Source organism: Heloderma suspectum, chromosome 1 (genome assembly GCF_057233095.1).
Source record: "Heloderma suspectum isolate Gila_16-S chromosome 1, 16-S_ref, whole genome shotgun sequence".
Lineage (NCBI taxonomy): Eukaryota > Metazoa > Chordata > Lepidosauria > Squamata > Helodermatidae > Heloderma > Heloderma suspectum.
Window position 1 is genome coordinate 124,737,133 of NC_139458.1, and position 22,749 is coordinate 124,759,881.

At 45.4% G+C, this 22,749-nt stretch overlaps 2 long non-coding RNA genes across 3 annotated transcripts in view; one reads left to right on the top strand and one right to left on the bottom strand.

The window, feature by feature from the left end:
- LOC146357808 (uncharacterized) overlaps window positions 1-13,534 on the bottom strand; it is a 35,567-nt gene extending 22,033 nt beyond the window's left edge. For both annotated transcript variants that reach the window (XR_014792048.1, XR_014792050.1), the window contains exon 1: window positions 12,840-13,534. This is a non-coding gene — a long non-coding RNA (uncharacterized LOC146357808). The remainder of the gene's footprint in view (window positions 1-12,839) is intronic.
- The window catches only part of LOC146357807 (uncharacterized), an 80,322-nt gene extending 64,838 nt beyond the window's left edge, over window positions 1-15,484 (top strand). The window contains exon 3 of the long non-coding RNA XR_014792052.1: window positions 13,469-15,484. This is a non-coding gene — a long non-coding RNA (uncharacterized LOC146357807). The remainder of the gene's footprint in view (window positions 1-13,468) is intronic.
- The last annotated feature ends 7,265 nt before the right edge of the window (window positions 15,485-22,749 follow it).

Genomic DNA, 22,749 nt, shown 5'->3' on the forward strand with positions numbered 1-22,749 from the left:
ATGTGGGAAAGGTCACTTGTTATGACTAGGAAGAGCACTATTAAAATAATAAAGAAAAGAGGGAAATGATAAAAGAGAAATGAAAGAGAAGAAAATTCAGAATAAATGCAAAACAGACCTTTCCAAACCATTATGTGTTCAAGCCCATTTTGGGGGCTCCTCATGTGTTTCATAGAATGTTAAGGCCTCTGGGATTTCTGTAGAAGAGCTCCTTACGGTTTACTATAGTGGGGCCAATGCTGTCCACAAACATGTCCCTGCCTGTTGCATCATATATTCAAAACAAGCTATGGATGGTGGGTGGTTATATCCCTTGCCGCAGAATAACTTGCTACTCGCTGCTCCCTATACCAATAACATGGAGCACTTTCCCTTCTGGCAAGCTGAATTTTCCTTCTTGAGAAGCCTTTTGCAATAGTGACTTCTTCTATTAAAAATGGTTCATTCCTCTCCAGAAATCAATTATAATTCATTGGGTATTCTCGTCTGCACCCTCTTTTTTCTTCCATTTTTTGTTTTGTTTTTTTCTGAAAGCTGCTCAAACACTGCTGAAATCAAAGCTGACTGTTCCAATTTGGCCATGACCCCCAAAACAGGCAGCAGATGCTGTGACATGACAAATGCCTATCTTTCTTTGAGCCCTGGTTGGTGAGGATGGAAACTAAAATTTACTGTGATAATATGTCTGAATATGTCTTGTGGCCTGGATGTGTGCTGACTCTTATTGCAGGGAGTTGCCATTTTTAAAATGGCGACTCCTTGCAATAAGAGACAGTAGGTGTCCAGGCCTCAGGACCTGGCGGCAACAGCAGTGGCTGCGATAACTGCGGAGGAGGAGGCAGCGCTTCAGAGAGCCCCTGACCCGCTCTGGGGTGCTTCATGCCCCCTCCACTTCGCCTTGGAGGGGCTTCAGAGTGACCCAAACCGGCCCACTTTGACTCGGGGTTCAGGCCTCGGGCTGAAGCGGTGCACAGCCCTAATGTAAAGGATCCACAAACTTCTGTGAGTAACCAATCTCGATCACAGGATAAAAGCCTGGTGTAGAGAAGCCCCTAATCTACCTCAGACACATGAGTTACACCATTCAAGTATAATGGTTACCCTTTATTTTCAAAACATTTCTCCTTCCCATGGGTGGGGGCAGATTTCACCAGCCTCAGTCTCTGACAGAAGCCCTTCTCAGTTATTTCCAAGATCAAAGACAAAGGGGGGGGGGCATTGACTGTTTACTCCCCTGCCTTTCTCTGTGCAGTTGTTCCTTTTTAAAAAGGGGGAGACAAATAAAACAAAACTTATATTTCAATTATATGGGCAGACCATATAAGAGGGCAGTTTGGGAGTGAATTTGAATTTTATAAAACCAGCCCTAATACTAAGCTTTCAGCCTTCACATCTCTCAGCTCCACTTTTATGTAATTGTCATTGCCATTGTCAAGAAAGATGCTATCACTCAGGATATCTACCATTTGTAGATTCCTGTATTTCCTTTTACAAATCTTTTTTCAGTCATTTTAATGAACAGTGCAAAACTAGCAAGCTCAGTCTATCCTTTGACCAGTGCTGATGTCATAATCACTTTAACCAATGGGAGAGCATTTTGCTCTTCCAGGGAAATTGGAATCTTTAAACAGGATTTTAGAATATTGTTCCTTCATGTAGGACTAAATAATCACAACACTAATCAATGGTGAGCTGTTTAATGAAATAATACTACTAGAAGTGCAATATAAGATTTAGGAAAAATCCCTATTCCTGAAGTGGATGTAAAGCTTTGTTCTAGAATGTCTCAGACTTTTAGATTGTTCGGGTTGGTTTTTAGCCACACAACAGGCTGACAAAGCTGCCTAAAAGCATGCTCTAATCTCACTCCAGTCTTTCACAAGGAAATATGCACTAATATTGCTGGAATTCATATTTCCTGGCTCCAAAATACAAATCTCAGCAGTTCATAATGTTTGCCTCAAATACAAGGTGAGCATTATAGCCCCAAAAGTTCTTCTCTGGCTTGGATTTTAATCTAAGGTAAAGTAGAAATCAAACCCTCCTTCCCATCTGCTCACTTACCTTCCTTCCCCAGTGCCAGTAGGAGGGAGGTCTCTCCCACTTCTGCTGCTTGCCATGCTGCTACAGCTGTGAGCCAGGCACCAGGAATGGTGGGAAATGTAGTTTTCCCAGTATAGCGTGCCTAGCACAAGAGTGAGGAGAAGCCTTCCTCCATCCCACCACCACTCAAGCTGTAAACTAGATAGGTAAGTATGTGGGTGGGTGACAGGTGGGCAAGTAGCCAGAAGGAGGAAATTTCGAGGCTCACCAGAAAACTGGGGGAAAGATCAAACCTCATTGCATGCCCAACAACATAACTGAGGGTGCAATAGGATTTGGTTTGGCTGGAATTGGATTCGGAATAAACTTAGCTGTTTTTCTAGAGTTTGGGGGGAAATAATTTTGTTTTCTAGGTCTGACTGGGAAGCTCATCACATCTCTAGAAATGTGTGTATGTGTGGTGAGTGTTAGACTAATGATGCTGTGGCTCAATATCATAGAGCACCTGCTTTGCAGAAGGCCCCAAGTCCAATGCTTAGCTTTGTCAGGTAGGGCTGGTAAATTCCTGCCTGAAATCCCGGAGAGCCGCTGCCAGTCAGTGTTGACAATACTGGGCTAGATGGACCAAGGGTCTGACTCAGTTTAAAGCAGCTTCCTAGGTTCCTATGCTAGGGGCTCACACCAAACGAAGGTGCAAGCTAAGAGTTTGTTGTTCCTTGGGGTTTTTAAGCAGTTTGTCAATACAGTGACAGGTCACACAGGGTGCAGAGTGAATTAACAGCTCTGGATTCAGAGAGACTTAGATGGAAATGGGGATGGGAGGATATTGCCTAGCAGCCAGGTGAGCCAAATGTTTCTTTTTAGCCCGAGTTTCTTGTGTATAAAAAGACCAGCATGTTCACTATGTCGTATAGCAGTAGTGGTTTCATTCTGTTAGAAGCCTGGCCTGATTTGCTCAGCAGTTTTATACTTCTGGCTGCTTAGTCAGGGGACTGCTTATGACCCAGTAAAGTTTGCCAAGCTCTTCACTCTCTGGATTCAGTCTGCTTCATTCGGCCACTTCTGCTAACAGTGAGCCCTGAGCAGAATCAGTTACTCTTAGGGCGCAATCCTATCGAGATAGGTGGCCGCCTCCAAACTCAGAGGTGACTGCCTATCCAATGCAGGGCAGGAGCAGCGTGGAGGAGAAGATCCCGCATTCAGCTGCCCTGCATTCGCGGCTAGATGGCCAATTTCAGCTGTCTAGTTACAGGAAGTCAGAGCGGGGGGGCCGACACCGGACTACGCATAGGAAGCATCGGAAAGGCACTTCTACCCTCCCCGCCCTGGCCCACCCCCAGGAACACCCCATTTTCACTGCTCTGCGCTGCTTTTATGAGCACAAAACAAGGGGCCAAGGCAGCGCGGGAGGGGGTGGAGGTCTGTTCTCAGGGAACTGACCTATCCTATGGCTGTCTAGCCGCTGACTAGCAGCCATAGGATTGTGCCCTTAAACAAGTAAATCCTATTAGGAATTCAGGTGAAGACACGCATAGGAAACATGAAAATTGAAAGGGTGCTCCTTGACTGGTAAGAGGAAGCTAGAGAAAAAATGGAAAGTAAGGAGGACAACCCTGGCCCCTGTGAATGGTAATCTCAGTCCTGTCAAAAGTAATTACTGCAGCTGCTGTAATATTGGGCCTTTATATGTTAATAAACTCTTTTTTTGGGGGGGGGTGATTATCAGCTAACCATTCTGATTATTTACAGGTCCAGAACCCAAAGACCAGCTGATTATACCCAGATTCCACTCAATGTTCCTTCCACTCTGGCTTATTCTCTTCACCTAATTCTCTGGACCACTCCCTCTCTTCCAATCCTCCTTTCATAGCTTCCCCACTTCCCTTGACCTTCTGCCTCTTCTTTTCCTGGGCCCTTGCTCCTTCTCTCCTTCCTTATGTAGTTCCTTCTGCCAACCAGCCCTTCTCTGTTTAGCAGAAGGTTTGTCATTCAGACAAGCTCAGGGAAAGACCCTTCAACCTCCTTGCCTCTCTGGCATTAGGACAGCACAAGCAATCATTGACTGAGACTTCTTCATCATCACCACCACATCTCTTGAGTGCAAACATAATGGGAGAGCAGTTTTTGATACATAATATTTGGGAAATATATTTGATGTAACAAGAGAAAGGCATGGGGCAAGTGATACATTCACTAGCACTACGTGTTCCAAAATAACACCCACCATGTTTGACTGCCGAGTTCCTGGAGCCTGCTCTTAGCAAAGAATTCATCATATTTTCCCTTCGTAAGCCAAAAAAAGCAAAGGAAATGTCTAAATAGAAAATAAATGACTAGGCATGTGGGAGTACTTGTCCTCTGCTAGAATTGGGACTAATTAATGTAAGCAATGATAACTATTAACTAATTAGCGTAAGCAATGATAACCTGTAGCTCAGGTTGCTCATGGCAGCCAAGAAGCATCTGGAGGGAGTTGGGGACTTCGTGTGGTATCTTCACCACTGGTCCAAAATAAAGTCACAGGTCCTACCAGCTCTATCATTCATGGCCAAGGAACACTCTGTGTAGGGACTAACAAGTAAAAACCATGCCTACTTAATGAACTATCCAAGGGAGACATTTATGTATGTAGCTAATCACTCTCAGTGTAATGTACAATAAATTGCTAGGTTACTATAAGACTGGGTGGGCAGACTTCAGGCTTGTGGGATATACTTTCTTTGTTTTTATTAGAACCCTAAGATCCACTAAATGGAGCCTAGTGTACAAGACATACTCTGAAAATTAAAAGAATTCTGAGCCAGGAATTTGTTTTGAATACCTATGAGCTCACAGTTCTTCCACACACACATCCATCCCTGCTTACTTTCTCCCCTAGATTTTTTTCATGCCAGCAGTATAATTGGGAGAGGGGAATCATTTTGTTGTCGCCATTTTTAAAAAAGTTGGGAGTCAGAAATCTTTGCTGATCTGCCTTAAATAACCCCAAGATCTATGAGTAAGTCCCAATTTACTTTATGCCCACCCTCTACTATAGGAGGCTGAGGTGCTGCTGCTACCATTGAATCTCCTGGTTTGGGACTGGTGCAAAAGTAAAAGTCATCACTTTAGACAATGTTGGTGCCAATGAGAGGTCTGAGTGTTTGACACCCTGCCCCCGCCACCCCAGCCCCAAATGAAATGTTAGTAAAAAATAAATTAAAACCCTGTTTGTGCGCTGGCACAGCGGTTGCTGCTGCCGGAGTTGCACCAGCTGCTGCACTGTGGCCAGGAAGGAACTCATCGTCTGGTGGCAGCAGCTTCATTTTGCTCGTTGCGCATGTGCAGGTTTCCCGGAGGCCACGCTCCCTCCCGCAGACAGGATTTTTTTTAAAAAAAGAAGTTTCTGAGCTCAGGCTCTTTGCCTGGTCAACCAATCAGTGTAGACCCCTTGTTTTGCAAAGGATGGCATTGTTCTGGCCAATGTGAAGTTGCCCAGGCTCAACAGAGCTGAATGTGCTGGTTGGTTCATTGGCTAGTTTGCTGAGCCAAGCCAGGCAATCAGAGACCTTGTGGACGGGCTAGCTGACAGCGGAGGCATCTCTCATCTTTCCCACTGTGGATGGGAGGTGAGGGGGAAAGAAGCCATTGTGTGGGCCTCCAAGGGACAAGAGAAGGCTGCTCAGCTTGGGATATGTGAGTATATGTCTGTGAATGCTTGTGGGGGGCGGGGGTCCTATGCCTTGGAGTTTTTGTGTGTCTGTGTGTGAATGTGTTGCGGGGGGTGAGAAAGAGAATGCCTTGGGGTCTGTGTGCGAGAGTGAATGCCTTCGGTGTGTCAATGCCTTGGGGGGGGGTGAACAGGAGGGATGAATAGGAGTTTGCCGATAGGCAGCATTTAGTGCAAAAAAAAAAAAAAGATTAATGGAAGGTGTTGTTTGAAAGACCCGTTGAAGGATCAGATCATAATTCTTTATGCAAGAATTGTACCCAAATGTACTTATTCCTCTTCCCTTCCCACCCCCTTTCCTTTTGTATTTATTAAAATGCAAGTTCAAGGAAGAATTTAGGATGACCAAAAATGAAAAAGGAATCTGCAGAGTATTCAAGATTACAATGACAAATGCCATCAGAAACATACACGAAGTTGGGGTTGGAAATAACCTGACTGGTGGTATGTGTGTCAGAGAGAGAAATGGAGCCAGTCCAAGTTAGGCACACTTTTGATTTAGTCTGAGACTAAAATTAATTTCCAAAGATATCTCATAGTTTGCAGTCAGTACATGTGCACCTGTTATTGTCGGAGGGAGCGATCCTATTGGGATAGGCAGCCACCTCCAAACTCTGAGGCAACCACCTATCCAAGGCAGGGTGCATGCAGCATGGAGGGGATCTTCTCCACGCTCCGGCCGCCCTGCATTCACAGCTGGATGGCCGATTTCACAGATTCACAGCTGCATTCATGGCTGTCTAGCTGTGGGACTTCGGAGCAGGGAGGGGGGAGGCCAAAAGACACGTCGGAAGCGTCGTACTGGCATTTCCACATTCCCCGCCCCCTTTTGCCCTGCTCCGTACTGCTCATCCAAGTGCGGAGCCCGGGGACAATCTGCGCCACCAACGAGGGGGCAGGGAGGCAGTTTTCTGAGAATCGACCTCGGAGTGCAGGCTCCAAGGTCAGTTCACAGAAACTGAACAATCCTATGGCTGTCTAGCCGCTGTCTGGTGGCCATAGGATTGCATGCGAAATGTGTTTAAATGCTCTGTTTTGTCTTTGCAACCTACCGTCAGGGCCAGAAATATTGGAATAAGGATAACTGTTTTGGCAGTTGGCCTCTGTACACCACCACGTTGAAGTTGAAAGGAAACACACCCAGATGGGAGCGAAGTCAGGACTTTCAGCTGTAATTCAAGGGGTTTGACAAAAGGGGGGCACTAACCATTCAGGAAGGACAGCCAGTGGCTACACACACACCCATCGGTAATGGCTCATAAATAATGGAACGAATGGCTGACAAGCAGCTGCATGGCCCGGTGTGGCCTATTTCCTGGGTACCCCATGACAAATCAAGCAGATTAAAGGCCTGGGGGTGGTTATGAGTGTTACATTTGCAAGAGGTGTCCATGTGAGTGAAGGAGGCCATCATTAGGCTGAGGAAACAAAATAAACCCATCAGAGAGATAGCAAAAACATTGGGAGTGGCCAACACAACAGTTTGGAACATCCTGAAAAAGAAGGAATTAACTGGCAAGCTCAGCAACAGCAAAAGGCCTGGAAGACCACGGAAGACAACTAAAGTGGATGACCGCAGAATTCTGCTCATGGTGAAGAGGAACCCTCTCACAACATCTAGCCAGGTCAAGAACGCTCTTGAGGAGGTAGGCATGTCATTGTCAACATCTACAGTCAAAAGACGGCTTTATGAATATAAATACAGAGGCTTCACAACAAGATGCAAACCACTGGTAACGCTCAAGAACAGACAGGCCAGATTAGCCTTTGCCAGCAAACACCTAAAAAAGCCTGCCCAGTTCTGGAATAAGATTCTTTGGACTGATGAAACCAAGATTAACTTGTACCAGAATGATGGGAAGAGAAAAGTACGGAGAAGGAAAGGAACAGCTCATGATCCAAAGCATACTACATCATCTGTCAAACATGGTGGAGGCAGTGTTATGGCATGGGCATGTATGGCTGCCAATGGAACTGGGTCACTGGTGTTTATTGATGACCTGATCACTGATCAAAGCAGCAGGATGAATTCTGAAGTGTCTAGGGCTATACCTTCTGCTCAGATTCAGCCGAGTGCTGCCAAACTGATAGGACGCCACTTCATATTGCAGATGGATAATGACCCCAAACATACAGCAAAAGCTACCCAAGTGTTTCTCCAGCAGAGAAGTGGGATGTTCTTCAATGGCCAAGTCAGTCACCTGATCTCACCCCAATGGAACATGCTTTTCACTTACTGAAGACAAGACTGAAGGCAGAAAGACCCACAAACAAGCAGCAGCTGAAGGCAGCTGCAGTAAAGGCCTGGCAAAGCATCTGGAGGGAGGAAACTCAGCATTGGGTCATGTCCATGGGTTCCAGACTTCAGGCAGTCATTGACTGCAAAGGATTTCCATCCAGGTATTAAAGGCGATCCTTAAGTTTGAGATGATGTTGGTTTGTTCCATTACTTATGAGCCCCCAACGATGGGGGTGTGTGTATGCCACTGGCTGTCCTTCCTGAATGGTTGTGCCCCACTTTTGTCCAACCCCTTGAATTACAGCTGAAAGTCCTGACTTCGCTCCCATCTGGGTGTGTTTCCTTTCAACTTCAATGTGGTGGTGTACAGAGGCCAACTGCCAAAACAGTTATCCTTATTCCAATATTTCTGGCCCTGACTGTATGCTCATTTGTTGTTGTTGTTGTTGTTCAGTCGTTCAGTCGTGTCCGACTCTTCGTGACCCCATGGACCATAGCACGCCAGGCCTTCCTGTCCTCCGCTCTCTCCCGGAGTGTGCTCAAATTCATATTCATTGCATCGGTGATGCTATCTAGCCATCTCATCCTCTGCCATCCCCTTCTCCTTTTGCCTTCAGTCTTTCCCAGCATCAGGGTCTTTACCAGAGTTTTCTCTTCGCATTAGGTGGCCAAAATATTGGAGCTTCAGCTTCAGGATCTGTCCTTCCAATGAGCACTCAGGGTTGATTTCCTTTAGGATGGACTGATTGGACCTCCTTGCAGTCCAGGGGACGTGTAAGAGTCTTCTCCAGCACCACAGTTCGAAAGCATCAATTCTTCGGCGCTCAGCCTTCCTTATAGTCCAGCTCTCACAGCCATACATTACTACTGGGAAAACCATAGCTTTGATTAGACGGACCTTGGTCGGCAAGGTGATGTCTCTGCTTCTTACTATGCTGTCTAGGTTTGCCATAGCTTTCCTCCCAAGGAGCAAGCGTCTTTTAATTTCATGGCTAGTCACCATCTGCGGTGATCTTGGAGCCCAAGAAAGTAAAATCTGTCACTGCTTCCATTTCTTCCCCTTCTATATGCCAGGAAGTGATGGGGCCAGATGCCATGATCTGAGGTTTTTTAATGTTGAGTTTCAAACCAGCTTTTGCACTCTCCTCTTTCACCCTCAACAAGAGGCGCTTTAGATCCTCTTCGCTTTCTGCCATTAGGGTGGTATCGTCTGCATATCGGAGGTTGTTGATAATTCTCCCATCAATCTTAATTCCGACCTGTGATTCATCCAACCCAGCGTTTCTCATGATGTACTCTGCTCATTTATTTAAAGGTTATTTAAATGGCCTGTGGTGTTTAGCTTAGAAATTATCTGGTATGGAGCCGCATGGAACAGCTCTTAGCTTTTGGAAAATGCATCAAATCCAGGTTTGATGCAGTTCTTAGGAATGTAATGCAGCACAGTGGTCATTAAAATCAGTGGGATGCTTTCAGAATTTGCTGTTCCAAAGGCTGCTTTTCTATGTTGGTCTGATTTATTCATTATTCTTATTTATCAGCAGCATGTGTGGATCCCCACTCCCACCCATTCTTTTGCTCTCATGATCTTAAAGTCACTTGATTTTCTGCAATGGGAGTTGTTGCTGGACTAGGAGAATGTGGGTGCAAATTATTGCTTTTGTCTGTGCTGCAATTCTTTTCCTCTCCCCCACTGTAAACTCATGATCCTAGCGTCACTCGATTCAGGTTCCTTTCCTGTGTGCAATGTGAATTGTTGCTAGAACAAACAAAAATAGGCCCAAAGGAGTTCATTTGTGTGAATTATTATTACTATTGTTGTTGTTGCTGTTGTTGTTACAACATGCAAAAGGATGGATTTTGTATGTTCTCAGAACTTGCAGCTGTGTTCCAAAGACTACTTTTCTGTGCAGCTCTGAGGATGTCATCATTAGCAGCAGAATGATTTTGTGTGGATTCCCCTCCCTATTTTGCTCTCATGATCTTAAAGTTACTTGATTCTCTGTACAGTAGCAGTTGTTGCTGGAACAGGAGAATGTGGGTCCAAAGGAGTCCTTTTGTGTGGCTGTGTGAATCCCCCATCACCTGCTTCTCACTCACGATCTTAAAGTTCATGGGCCTTAGTTTCCCATTTCTGTGTATGGGTTGCTGGCTGGTTGGGGATTCAAAAGACCGTTCTACTTCTCGTGACCCCCTTGGCTCCGCCTCTCATGGCTCTGACCTCCACCCCACCAGCCTTAGTGGGCACCAGCCACCACTAACTTTAGACCAGGGATAGGCAACCCAGTGCCTTCCATACGTTTTGGACTACAACTCTCAAAATCTCTGACCATGGGCCATGCTATTCCAAAGGATCTAGAGGGCATCAGGTTGCCTACCCCTGCTTTAGACCCTAAACTGAGCAGCTCTTACATTGTAATCATATACACAACACACACACACACACACACACACACACACGTAAGCATCACTGAGTTCAATGGGACTTACTCCTAGGTAAGTGTGTATAGCAGGGATGTTGAAACTCTTTCAGTCCGTGGGCCAAATTCAACTTTGGAGAAGCTCTTGGAGGGAGGGGCATTCCAGTGGTAGGTAGTGCTGAAGGCAAAATGGGGTGGGGCCAAAGATAAAAGGGGCAGGGCCAAAATACTAGCATATTTTAACTTAAAGCTCTTACTGACAGTAACTAAGCCTTAGGAGAGGCATGTCGACCTTTTAGAATTGGGGCTGGGAGGGGAGGGGCTGCAAAAGCCAGGTTCCTACCAAACAATTGGCAATCAAGTGAAGGGTGTGTGGCTGTCTGGTGAACCCAAGAGGGCTGGATTGGGATCTCACGCAGGCCAGATTCCCCCATGGTCCTGAGGTTCTGCACTCCTGATATATAGTGTTGCAGCCACAGTGTGCTTGACCCAATCAAATTTGGCCCCCAATCAACCCTCTGCAGGGTACCCTCTGAGCCTGTCTGATACTGATATATATTTAGCTGTGATGGATGTCATGTACTGACATTTGGGATCTTTTGCAAAAAGTAGTAGAGGAGAAGTGAAGTGTTACAATTTTCAAGATGCAGCATTGTCAAAAGACAAAACATGGATTTTGATGTCAAAATTTGCCATCAGAACTTTGACATCCAACTCCTGAAATCACTATTTCATTTGTTCATTCATTCAGTACATTTCTGTACCACCAGTAGCAAAAGCTGTCTGGACAGAATTCTGATTTGACATCAGGATTTGACATTTTCCCATTTTGATTTGCTAAATGGATGAATGAAGCTTGCTAAATTCTGTTGCAAGTCAGTTGTCAGATACTGTTAAATGTTGACATCTACTTTATGTCACCTGTCAGATATTGCCACATATTTACCACTATGTCTTAGATACTGCCAAATGTTAGTTAATACTGCATATCTGCTGTTGGCTGATCTTGTCAAAATGTTGATGGCTGTATGTTGGATACTAGATGCTGCTTCATCTTAGATGTTAACAGTTATCAGCTGACTGCTACATACCAGCAGATGCTGGATACAACTGTGCATCAGTTGCAATATTGTCGAAAGAATGACACTGTCAAATACTGACTGCTTCAGAATGTCAGCTGTCAGATACTGTTCAACTTTGATTGCTACTGCAAAATCTTTGGGTGGCAAATGTGATGCTGAACGCCCAATATGACCCGAACATTCTTAGTATTTGGAGAATATTCTCCACCAGAATTTGCAGAGGAAAAAAAAGGAAGATAATTGTGGGCGAAAATTAGTTTCAGCTCTAGGATGAATGCCACACTACACTGCCTTTCTCTCCCCCATCTCAAAAACACACTACTTATGTACTTCACATTAATCTCCTAGGTTATTTTTACTGCTATTTTATTGACATCCTGATCAATGGCACAGTTTTCCTTCAAAGGACATCTTCCCCATTTGTTTTACTGGATGTTGTCAATCCACATTTTTTGTGTTCACAAATGAATGGGGGACCTCCATGTGCAAAGCATCTGCACACGCACCGTGAGTACCCTCTGGATCAAGGTGCATGTGCCTAGATATCATAGCACCATTATGTTCTGGTCCTATGTACCAACCAAGAAAAAGGGAAACTGTATATGCTCAACACAAGGCAATGTGCTGAAAAACATTTCAGTTTTGTTGAGTTTTGCCTGGAATATGAGAAGTTACAACTAGGTCCTGATCTGTATTTTTAACAAGCAAAACAACGGGCTTCAGGATCTTTAAAATCTGTTAGAAAGGACTTGGAATGTTCCTAGTGTTCCCTCCTCCTTTCCCCAACCCTTTCATAAAAACTTTGCATGCAAAACAGCTTCCCTTGCATCTGGCCTTCTTGCTAGCAAAGTAAACAACTTCCCCAGTCGCAACAAATGGACAGCAAACAAGTGGAGCATGGGGGAGGGGGGGAGAGAGAATAAAATAATTCTGCCAACTCATTTACAATCTGTGTTCTTTTGTGGTGAAACGAACTATGCCTGGGGTTCAATCCCTTTTCTTTCTTTCTTTCTTTCTTTCTTTCTTTCTTTCTTTCTTTCTTTCTTTCTTTCGTTTGTTCTTATTCTGGCATCCTGAATATGCTTTCAGTGCCACACCCCTCCCATACCACCTGGCATCATGCACACACATGATGGGCTCCCACATGAACAAAGAAAAGTGTGGAAATCCACGTGTCTAACAGAAGTACTTATCCCCCCCCTGCTTTTTTTTCTTTTTGTTATCTAGAACAAGGGGGAGTGTTGCAAGTAGAAACCTTTGTTTTAAAAGAAAAATCTTTCAAGTGAACTGTTCCTTTCTCTGGGATAAACAGGATGTTTATAGAGTTGCCCGCCATGCTTACCAACCTTCTGCAGCTGTTAGGACACGCCAAGAGGTTCTTGTGCTATGCATGCATGTGATGTAGCCCAAACGTGGAGCATGATGGGGAAATGATAGGACCTCAAAGGGGCAATTCTTGCAGTTGAATTACCCAGTCTAAAAAAATACTGTAAGCTTTTTGAGTCACACAGAATTCTTCCTCAGGCCTAGATGTTCTGGACAAAATAAATAAAAGGAAAGGAAAAGGACATTATTGTAGGCAGGCTGATGTTTACCTAGTCATGTCATCTGCTTTACAACACAAAGAAGCATAAAGTCAACTGGTGCAGATATTGTTAAAGCTGGCTTTAGATTCTGTTCTTCAACAAACTTGTGGGCCACAATGCAGTGCACAGTTAGGCACACTGAAGTTCCATAAAAATAAATGGGATTCAAGTGCTGAACTTGTGGCCTTGATGTGTCACTTTACCACATCTTTTAGTTTGGTTACACTACCAAACTGAGAGTCAAAAGACCTGGCTGACTTGACTGATATCCCACCCTTCAACAGGGTCTTGGGGCAGCTTACAAAACATTAAAGTTGCAATAAAACAATTGTTTTTTAAAAGTAGAGTTCAGATCCAAATTCTGTCACTAACTTTCTTTGTCTTCTCAGGAAACCTCTTCTGTCCTCTGGGCTTGTCTTCTCCCAGATGCATCACATGGGATGCAAACATTTCTTGGAAAGAATATATTTTTTCTTCTGTGCATATCAATGCAACAGTAGGACAATTGTAGTCCTGAGCACAGTAGAATCTGCCTTGGATACTGCACCCTTCCCTGATCTGGTGGCCTCCAGATTTTTTGGATAACAATTCCCAAGATTCCTGACTATTGGCCATGCTGGCTAATGGGAGTTGAAGTCCAAAACATTTGGAAGGCACGAGGTTGGAGAAAGGTAGGATACTGTGAGAGGACAAATGAGACCCATAACTATGGCGAATCCTCCTTGGCCACACCTCTCCAAGGCCCTCACAGAAATCAACAAGGCTGAACACTGTAGGAGTGTGGGGCAGTCTATTGTTCGGCCCCTAAACTACTGAAAATTATTAGACCTGAACTGGCTTTGGATATACTGCCTTTCATCTTTCCTTTTTTAATAACTGTGTTTACATAGCCAGTGCAAAAAAACCCTCTCCAGGCGGCTCACCAAAAATGGATCCCCAGGACTTTCCATGGCTAGCTTTCTTAAGAATCAGGTGGAACAAATGGCTGCAATCAAGAGAAGAAAATCTCCAAATCCTAGCCATTGGGAATGGAGAGGAAAGAATGAGCTCAGAAACCGAGAACTGGCCAAGAACCTGGCAGCTCAACCACCTGCCATGTGTGGCTTACCACGAATGAACCACATCTGGATGTCCTACTGGAAAGTTGTTGTAACAAGTACCTGCTGCAGACGTGGAAATGGAAGCCCAGCCCAGCATGCAAATGCAGAGAATTCCAGGCCCATTTACTTGGCTGCCTCATGAGATCATGTCTCCGGGAAATGGTGGCAATTTTATCTTTTTTCCAAATAAAGCCATGAGTTAGATTTAGGGCCATGGGCAGACTTCTGATGCTCGAGGTGCCATACAAAGGAGCTCACTGCCATACATCAGCTTAATGCAAGGATTACTTGATGAAAACGACCATCAGCCGACTGAATAATCCACTGGAAGATGTGCAGACACAGCGTCGTCCAGCCCATGTAGATGAAGCAAGACACCATAAATCCCTTCATGTTCTCCCTGGTTCACTTTCTTCCTATCTATCGAGGATCTGTGTCGAGCCAAAGGGGAAAGGATCCATTCTGCGGGCTACGCTACTTGACAGGAAGGTCAGCAGCTGCAGCCCTGCCTGTGCCAAATGTGAGAAGCAGCTTTGTGCGTCACTCCAGAAATGAAGTTGCTTCATTCCAGGCACTTCTGTCAAATAATCATTTTGCTCCTTGGAGACATGCACCCACTTCTGCATCCAGGACCCGACCTTATAGGCACAGCTGCTGGTCTGAGCCACCAGAAGCGGCCAAATACCAACCAGCCGCCGAATTGCTTCTTGCCCCACACCCACCCCACAAAGGGCTGCTATTGCCTTCTGTAAATGGAGTGGTGGCTGGAGATGAAGGGTGTGTGTGTGTGTGTGTGTGTAGTTAGAATAGCTAGGCTAAATCGCCCCAAGTTTGCCTGCAGCCAAGTAAGCTGTTACCCACAAAAGCTTATGCAGCAATAAGGTACCACAGCCTTTTGTTCCCTCAAAGGGCTAGAGAGCCAGTTACATCCAGGACTGAATCCCAAACCTGCCATGCTTCAGGGGGAATGCTTTCTATATTTTGCTTTCTAAATCTGCAAAAAAAAAGTGACACTGGGATTTGTAAGGTATTTGGAGTGCCCAGTGTCAGCAAACAACAGCCAGTTCATAAAAATGATGAATATCTCCTGACTGTGCCTGTGTATCCTATTCCTATGGAAAGGGGGCTCTGAAGAGGGGGGAAACTGGAATCTTTGGTTTGGTTCAGATTTAGTTATATCGGCATCTGATTGCTAGGACTCCTAGCCAATGGGCTTTTTATTCTGTTATCCATTCTGTTTTACCCAGTTATGTTGCCCAGTCAATAAATCAGAAAGTCCATCTGAGAGTGTCTCGGGATTTCTCTAAAAAGCTTCTGTGGATTCTCTCTGTTTCCAGTTTGAGTTTCTGTGTTCTGGTACAAGGCCAAGCGTGTACTGAGTCAATAATAGTATTTAACGTTTCCTGTTTATATAGCGCTCTTCAGTGTTCACAGCACTACACCTTAGCGACCCGTGCAACAGCATATCCGGTAGGGCAGTGTTCTTCTCGCTGTGGTGCAGGTGGGGGCTGTGACTGAGGGAGGAGGCTTTGCGTAAGGCCACCTAGGGGGCTTGTGGAAGATGCGAGATTTGAACCAAGCACTTTCCAGTGCACAGTTCATATTCTTGCCCAGTACATTATGACAGGTCTTGCATTCAGGGCCGGCCCTACAGATAGGTAGAGTGAGGTAGCCAGCTCAGACAGCACATGCCTTGCAGGGGCGGCACAAACTCTCCTGCTGCCTGAGGCAGAAGAACACATATGCGCCTTAGCCACAGACGCCATGTCTCCCCCCACCACACATCCCCACACGGCCCCGCCACATCTCACTTTCACACACACACACTGCCGCGTGGCGTGTCTCCCACCTACCCTCCAATCACGGCCACCGCTCTCTGATGGGCAACATCAGCTGTAAAGAATGGGTGTCCCCCGGGGACACCCCCTCCCACAATGCCTGGCTTTGAAGAAGGAGCCAGCAGAGCTAGCCATTTGGGCCTGGCCAGCTCTCTGCAGAGCCGCGCCGGCTGTTTTTGTGTGACCAACACGGCTCTTCAGAAAGCAAGAGAGGGTGCCCAGCTGCCTGCCCACCAGCTCGCTGTGAGAGAATTCTCAAGAGTGAGCCAGAGGGCAGCTGGTGGCTGCTCCGGAGAGGGCAGAGCTGCGGAACATGGGACCCCAGGAAGCGCCTTCAACCGAGTCAGACCAGTGGTCTATCTGGCCCAGGTCTGTTGACACTGACTGGCAGCGGCTCTCTATCCAGGGTTCCCGGCAGGATTTTTTCCAGCCCTACCTGAAGATACCGGGGATTGAACCTGGGACCTTCTGCGGAGAAAGCATGTGAGCCATGGCCTCTTTCTTTGTAGGCCAGACAGCCTGTCCTGCACCCCCCAAGCTGCTGCCTTCAGGTGTGGCGGGGGATGCTTTCCTGTGGCCAGTCTTGAAGTAAGGCTCAACTGCCCATCTGAGCAGTTTCTGTTCATGGCATTGTGGCAATGGGGCAGGAGGAGCCATCTTGTCCTTTGCCTCGGGTAGCAAAATGTCTTTGGCCAAACCCGCATGAGATGCTGCTGTGCATATATGGAATTTGGTACCTGATGCGAAATTTCTGTTGTACCACTCTGACTACAGGATGCTCATTCATGGCTACTCCACAGTATGCTTTTCAAAGTGAGGAGCCACTGGGATCTGTGCCCAAGACGAGTTGACCACTGCGGAGGCAGGCAGGAATGGAGAATGCCAGACACCTTCTCCAAGGCCAGCTGGCACTGCAGATTGCCCTGGCTCTCCGTGGTCCACTTTATAGCGGACAAGGAGGCAGAAGGCCAACTTTGAAGTCCAATGGCTGGCTTTAAATTATCTAAGTTTTTGCTTCTTTTTAAAAAATACGCTGAAGGGGAAGCAAAAGAAGGCACAATTAAAGACCAGGTATGCCCCCTGCAGGGTGCCCCTGAAAAAGGGGTTTACACGTTGTGGGGGGGGGGGGTAGAGAGAGAATCTAAGAAAGAGGATCTCCTTCTGTACCTGCTACTAACAATTATGTCCTATTGTTCTTTATTGTTTGTTTAAACTATTTTCATCCTACTCCTCAGCCAAAAGGGCTCCCAGAGCAACTTACATATAACCAGTAAAACCAAGACAGTCCCTGCCCACAGGCTTACAATCTGAAAAGATGCAACAGACAAGGAAAAAGGGATGGAGGGGGAAGGGGGGGAAATTCAGTCTCTCAGCAGGGCTGGTGGAATGGCCCCACTTCACCTTCTCAGTATAGCCTGCTGGGGTGGCTTCTGGTGATGAATGGCAACAAACAACCTACTCTGTATTCACCAGCCCACTTCCCTTAACAGTCTCTCTGCCATACCTGCTCCTCGAGCAAAGCCTGGCTGTTCTGACCCACCGTAGCCTCACTCAACTTCCCATTGCTATCCAAGTGCTCCATAACTTAATTTTCACTACTTATACATCAATTCTTGTTGTCTTACATCAGCCTTCCCCAACCTGGCACCGCTACAATACCCTTCCAGTCAGGGATGATGGAAGTTCTAGGCCAACACATCTGGAGAGTGCCAGGTTGTTGAAGGCTGTCCTACACCCACTCATCTATCACTGTAAGCTTTGTCCATCTAATACAGAACAGAAAGACTGTCTTGTTGGATCTAAGTCCAGTTTCCAACAGTGGCTAAGTGGATGCCCTGGGGAAGTTCAGAGGTAGCCATCCCCTGTCTTCGTATATTCCTAGTATCTGGCAATCAGTGCTGTACTGCCTCTGAATGCAGAGGTGCCATGTTTAACTACCAGGGCTAGTATCCTTATGCTTTAGTCTCTTTAAAGCCTCAAGCAAGCACTCGCTTATCCTGGAGGTATAGCATCTAGCATACAGGTGGCCCTAAATATTACAACAGGAGCCATAAAAGGGCTGTGCTACACAAAGCACTGAATGCCAACTCTTCTGCAAAACCAGACGCATCCCATCATCTTGTAAATCCAACACTGTCTCCTTTTGGAAAACCAGCATATATGCTGATTTTTAAAAGAATCACTGTAGGTGGATCCAGTACTTTTTCTCATTAACTACTGTGTGGCAAGATCTTCCCTGATCACCCTCTGTTTTGGATCAGCCTTCTAGCTTAAGTAGATCATGACGCACTCGGCAATATTTGTTTTGGTTATTGTACACTAAGGGGGTAAGCAGCTCCTAAGAGTTGTAAGCAACAAACCACATGTCAGACTGTCAAAAGGGGAAACTGGAGCGGGGGGAAGGTTAAAGGCAGCTAATGAACAGAAGGGGTGTGCGTAAAATCCTATTTAGAGTGCCTCCCAGGGGAACAGCTGTCTCCTTGTAAACATTTTATGAGGAGTTCTGATTTCAAGTTCGAATAAAAAACGTTTGTCATGGCCAAGGGCAGGGGGGTTGAGGAGAGAAAAGGTGTCAGTGGGGAAGATCCAAAGCTTTCCCAAGTAGTAGTAGGGCAACTTCAGGTTGTATATACTCAACTGAAGTCGCCCTAAGAACTGAGTTACCTCTTGATAAAGCAAAAACAGGGGCAGGTGGACGTTGCTCCAGAAAGCCTACAAGGAGGGCATGAAGGCAGCGGTGGCAGCTCTTCCCCCATCGTTGGTCCCCAGAAACCAACATTCAAAGGTAGGCCACTTCTGGACATGGAGGTTCCATTTAGCTACCATGCAGAAGAACTGTCGATAGACCTTATCCTCCCGTGAAATTTGTCTAACCCCTTTTGTGAAAAGCCACCTAAGCTAGTGGAAGTCACTATGTCTTGTGCTAGCAAATTCTAATGTAGTACATTTTTCACAATGTGAAATGGTAGCCCCTTTTATCTGCACTGAATCGACTCCTGATCCATTTCATGGGCTGACCTTTAGGAGGGAGGGAAGACTCTCTCCCTGTTATCCATAATTGCATATGCCTCCACCATCTTCCCCCAGCACAGCCACCATTTTGCTAAACTAAAAAGCTTCAAATGCTATATGTATAGCCGAGCCTTCCTTGCCTCAGTGCTCTCCCGATGTGTTGGACTGCAACTCCCATCATTCCCAGCCAGTTTGCTGGTTGGAAATTATGGAAGTTGCAGTCCAACACATCCGGAAGGCACCAGGTTGAGGGAGAGCTGCAGTAGCCTTTCCTTGTAAGGAAGATATTCCAGTCTCTTGATCATTTCAGTTGGACTTTTCCAGTGCTATATCCCATTTTTAGGATGGGCAATCCAGATGACCATGGCCAGATCTACACCTCATGTAATATCAATACAATCCCATCATGGTGACACTATATCCTTCTTGCGCATTTATACCTCATAATGCACACAATGACATCTGCCGTAGTGTTTTGGGTAATACGGAATTAACTGTGGGAAATAACGCTAGAAAAGCGGTATACAGAATGTGTAACGTGCCCCAACTGTTATCAGTGCACTTCAATACTGATAAAAAGCACTAATGCAGATTTAGCCCAAGAGTCATGAGCTGGAACTGGGCTCTCACCCCACAATCTCCCTCTCTCCACCTGAAGCTTATTATTTTCCTATAACAAACGCCTTTTAGTCTTGCCTCAGAAAAGGGACTTAAGTTGCTGGATCATCACAGACTTGCGGACTGGCAGCTGAATATGTCAACCGACTCCCTCAGGGGAAAAAACACATCTCTCCCATTTCCGGATGGGAGGAAACAGAAAAGTCTCTCTGGTTGTTAAGGACATAAAGAATATGAGAGCCATGACTTGATGTTAGTCATCAAGCAAGGAGGAGTGTGAATGAGCCCTTACTCTCTTACAGGTAAGGAATTTTAGTACTTCTGTTGCTTGCTTCCTCTACACCCAAACTGCAGTTTGGGTCTACATACAAGATGTGATGGAAGCTACTGTTTTGCGCATTGAATGGGAGTTGCACAATGTCTTGCACAGTTCCAGTTTATTTCAAGGAGGCTTGAGTAGGCAAAAGCCCAGCAAATTATGCCCAACATTTCTAGCATACTACAGACAAAAGTCTCCTATTGTATATTTTTTTAAAAAAAAAATTGCTTGTGGTGCTGTCCTGACCTTTGAAGCCAGGGGCATGTTTACTGTGCCACAAAGGGAACACAGTATCTGTTTTCCTTTTTACATGTAAGTAGATGAAATAAGATTTAGCTTATCATAGAGATTTGTGATATTTATTGATATTTCTAGGGATCAGTAGCCAAGATATTGAAAATTCTGTGTACTGGAATTAACAGTGGTTTGACCTGTATAGAAGTTACTTTAAAGAATAGGAAATAGCTGGTCACCCACCAAATTATCTTCAAGGGTAAAGGAAGTATAATCCACTTTGGATTTAAAATGGTTCTTCACTATTTGATGATTTTGATACATTGCTGGCTAGGAAGAGCAAGAAAGGACATTACACAATTTGCATGCTCAGAGACTCCTCTAAGGAATGGACTGGGGCTGTGCTGTCTACATGCACCTTTTGATGTTATTTAATGCTGAACTGTAATCTGAATTGAGGCACCCTCGCCTATACTGGGCCATCCAGACAGATCAGAAATGAGCAATTAGCTGCAGACTTTTTATATATCATTAACTGCTTGCGCGCGCGCGCGCACACACACACACACACACACACACACACAGTGGAAGCCATGTTCAGGTACTTACCAATTCCTGACATTGTGTTATTTCATAAATTTGTAGAAGAATTATGCAAGAGGCCAAATTAGCACCAAGTTCTATAAAACCCATGCTCAGCCCCCAGCCGAAACAATCCCCCAGTCCAGCCATCAAGGCTGCACAGTGTGGAATCCATGAGTATAGCCAGAGGAAACTGGGTGGGGTCTGATTTGTCTGCTCTTTGCCCAGCTTCTACATCAACCTTCCCCAACCTGGTATCTCCATATGTGTTGGACTGCAGCTCCTGCCATTGCCATGCTGGCTGGGAATGATGGGAGTTGCAATCCAACACCTCTGGAGGGCACTAGGTTAGTCTAGCTCCTTCACCACCTTCAGATCTGAAGAACTCCTTCTTGTGTTATGGTTTTCTTGGGCAGGTAGTAATCAACTGACCTGCACTGTACACCTTATGGCAGGGGTGGGAAACCTCTTTCAGCCCAAGGGCTGAATTCCATTTCGGAGAAGTTCTCGCATTCCAGTGGTGGGCGGGGCCAAAAATGCCTGTATATTTTAGCTTAAAGCTGAGGGGACGCATTTCAACCTTTTAGAATGGGAAAAAACTGTACACAAGCCCTTGAACCACAAAGCAAGAGGCAGTTGGGGAAAGGGGGCAGGGCCGGATTTGGCTCACATTCCTGACTGCCCCACCCCTTATGCAAAAATGAAGCCAAAATACACAGTTGTTTTGATCGCTGCTTCCCCTTAAGTTTGGCCAGGAGCAGCTTAGGACAGTTGGATCCCTGAGCAATCATACTTTCTCCTTGCTGAAAGCTTTGATATAGAGAAGGGATTGAGGAAGAAATGCAGTGGATCTCATGCCCCTACTAGCAGCTATTTAAACCAGGCAAGAACCAGATGTTGGACATCCCTTTCTCATATCTAAGCTGAATTTAAAAAAAAACCCAATGCAAGTGAAACAGGAGAATGGATAAACTGCTTCCATTTATAATTTTGGGAGGAAATACTCATTTTGGAGGGAGAATGTATGATTTAATCCTATAATTTAAACGCTGGTGGCGAGAGTGAGAATGACTCCAGTGCTTGGATACAGAAAACCCTCCCTCAAATTTCCATAGTTCCGTACTAGTATGTGCTCTACACTACCTCTTAATTGTGTTACAATTAAAAGTGCTTTGCCTTGGGGTTCAAAACCATGTGCTTGCCTCTTCAGAGAATAATACCCAATTAGGTTGACTTGATGGTCAGATAGGGATTGGACCCACTGCCCTGGGCAAGTCTATGTGGCACCATCCTTTGGCTGGGCACAACACAGCTCTGGAGCTGAGCAAGGGAGATATCCATGCTGTAAAGTTTGCCTTGTTTGCCCGTTTTTCCTTGTTTTGTTGCATGCTAAACAGTGGTGCAGGCTTTGCTAAATTAAAGAGAACCAGTGAGAGCAAAAGGGCATATTTATTGAAACACACACTGGCGGGTTAAATAGCGGGACAGGCCTTGGGGATATCCAACCACAGACCATTACATCTGAGCTAGTATTTCCTCAAAGAAGCAACAGTGCTAAGCTTCCACACAGAGGGCTGCTTATGTTGTGTTGCCTTGATTGAAAGCTAAGACATGAAAAACATAAAAGAGGAAGACAGAAATCAGGCCTAAACGTTCACAAAGGCTAAAGTCGTCTCTAGAAAGGATGAAGGCCAAAAGCAACCCCTCCTTCCATTACTCTAGTTGACTACTTGGGGGACGGAGGAGGGCAACATTACGCAAATACTTGAGAATTATTATTAATTCTCAATATTATATTATATTTTATAATATATTTTATAATATATAATATTATGTAATATTATATTTTATTCTTTTAAAGATTTGTATCATATCTTAAATGTTTAACTGTTTGTATGGCTGCCTTGTTGTGGCGAAGGGGCTTGCGTAACTCAGTGAAGCCATAAGCTATGCCGTGCAGGGCCACC